This window comes from Schistocerca piceifrons, unplaced genomic scaffold (genome assembly GCF_021461385.2).
Source record: "Schistocerca piceifrons isolate TAMUIC-IGC-003096 unplaced genomic scaffold, iqSchPice1.1 HiC_scaffold_110, whole genome shotgun sequence".
In the NCBI taxonomy this organism is placed as follows: domain Eukaryota; kingdom Metazoa; phylum Arthropoda; class Insecta; order Orthoptera; family Acrididae; genus Schistocerca; species Schistocerca piceifrons.
The window spans coordinates 30,001-32,500 of NW_025726907.1; the positions used below are offsets into that span (position 1 = coordinate 30,001).

Consider the following 2,500-nt stretch of genomic DNA (forward strand, 5'->3'; position numbering starts at 1 on the left):
TGCTGGCACCAGACTTGCCCTCCAATAGATACTCGTTAAAGGATTTAAAGTGTACTCATTCCGATTACGGGGCCTCGGATGAGTCCCGTATCGTTATTTTTCGTCACTACCTCCCCGTGCCGGGAGTGGGTAATTTGCGCGCCTGCTGCCTTCCTTGGATGTGGTAGCCGTTTCTCAGGCTCCCTCTCCGGAATCGAACCCTGATTCCCCGTTACCCGTTACAACCATGGTAGGCGCAGAACCTACCATCGACAGTTGATAAGGCAGACATTTGAAAGATGCGTCGCCGGTACGAGGACCGTGCGATCAGCCCAAAGTTATTCAGAGTCACCAAGGCAAACGGACCGGACGAGCCGACCGATTGGTTTTGATCTAATAAAAGCGTCCCTTCCATCTCTGGTCGGGACTCTGTTTGCATGTATTAGCTCTAGAATTACCACAGTTATCCAAGTAACGTGGGTACGATCTAAGGAACCATAACTGATTTAATGAGCCATTCGCGGTTTCACCTTAATGCGGCTTGTACTGAGACATGCATGGCTTAATCTTTGAGACAAGCATATGACTACTGGCAGGATCAACCAGGGAGCTGCGTCAACTAGAGCTGAGCAGCCGGCCGCCCGGGAGTGTGTCCCGGGGGCCCGCGCGAACACGCAAGCGTCCGCTCAATCATTCTGCAAACAGGAGGAGGCTGAGCTCCCCTGCACAATACACCTCGAAACCCTCTCAGGTCCCGGCGGCGCGCAGCGCCGTCCCAAGTACTTGGTCGGGTTCGAGAGAGGCGCAATCGCCCGGAGTTAGGCGAGTAGACGCTTTCGGTGCGACCACCCGTGCTCCCAACTGAGCTTGCCGCTGCCGACAGAGGCCCGGGAGCGTGCTGTCGTGGCATTGCCGGCGGGAGACAACACGCGCCACCTACGGTGACCGGCAGCTCCAACGCCAGCGCCACAGAAGGACAAAAGCCCCACTTGGGTGCCGAAGCGAACTCTCCCAGCACAGCGCACGCGCCAACACATCCGCACAGCTGCGATACAAACCACCAGCGAGAACCGCTGGGGCGACCGAGCAGCAGACGGCGTCGCGGCGCCGAGCGCCGGGCGGCGGCGCATCCTCAACGCACACAGTCCTCAATCGGACCAGCACACTGAAGATGTCCACCGCGCTTCGCACCGGGCCCGCGAGGACCTACTTTGGCCGCACGGCGCCGCGCGCAGGGTGCGCCGGCGCGCAGCTGCGACGCCTGCCGCGTCCGTCGGCCGGCGCGCCTGCCACTGGCCGCCCCCACCAGCCGGCTGTAGCGCGTGCGCCCACGCACCGCGCGGCCAGCACGCCGGGAGGCGCCCCCTCACCGGCCGGGGACGGTCCCACCCAGCCACCGCCGCGTATCGCTTCACACCCAGATGCCGTTCAGTTTCGTCGGCATGGTGGGTATCGCTGGAACAACCGGTTAGTACCTCAACCTATCGTCGCCATCACCGATTCACCCCTAGCGAGAACAACCGCACCACAACAGGTTACCATTTGTTCATTTGCGTAACTTCACCAGAAAACGCAGGCGTCCATCGCCATTTGCAACTTCAACGATTATTGCATGCCTGTGTCAGGTGTCACGCCACACTACGTCTGCCCACATACACGCAACAAAATGTGCACGCCTAGACAATACGTGGAAGGTGGCCCCCGTACGTATGCGATGTCCATTGCTCGAACGACTGTCAACCGGCCTCTGTAGCATGTCGCAGATATGGAACGCGGTGCACCATGCCATCACGGTGTGTGAGGAGAGACGACTAGGTCCGAATACATCAACAGACAGCTCATGCTGATCGCCATCCACGGCGTCCGTTCCTCCCACACGTCTCTATGGCGTACCACACTGCAATCCAGCTCTCATAGGGAGACGACACGTAGCTGCGTGCACAATATTTGCACTGTATGGTCCGCCGTTTTTGGGCGCAGTCGTTGTGCGGTCACACATGTGCCACGATGTATCATTCAGTACATAAGGACGAATGTGCAGTACAGATTGTGGTTCACGCGTACGACATCAGCGGACAGTTGACACAGGCCGCACCACAACGTAGCCTGAGTACGTCGCATGCGAAGGGCATTGAACATGCAAACTTCTCACCAACCAGCTTGCGAAGGCAGGGGGCAAGGTGGGGACGTGGGGAGGGGCGGCATGTACGTCCTGCTGCCATCCACATTACAGTGTACAGCAGGAGCATGTGGAAAGTGAGCAAGACTTGCAAGGTGTTTAACATGAAGCGATACACAGGGGTGCGGGCAGTGCGAGTAGCGAACTATATTGCGAGGGTTGCGGGTGGGCAACACTACAGTAATTGAACGAGTCGTATAACAATTACAGAGCAGGTTTAGGCGACAACGTGGGTTACGTTAAGGCGACAACATGGGTTAGGTTAAGGCACAACATGGGTTAGGTTAAGGCACAACATGGGTTAGGTTAAGGCACAACATGGGTTAGGTTAAGGCACAACAT

General features: G+C 57.7%; 1 non-coding gene across 1 annotated transcript in view; it reads right to left on the bottom strand.

Annotated features, from left to right (window-relative positions):
• The window catches only part of LOC124727392, a 1,909-nt gene extending 1,321 nt beyond the window's left edge, over positions 1-588 (bottom strand). Inside the window, exon 1 of the ribosomal RNA XR_007007101.1 lies at positions 1-588. This exon is cut by the window's left edge and continues 1,321 nt beyond it. This is a non-coding gene — a ribosomal RNA (small subunit ribosomal RNA).
• Between the last annotated feature and the right edge of the window lie 1,912 nt (positions 589-2,500).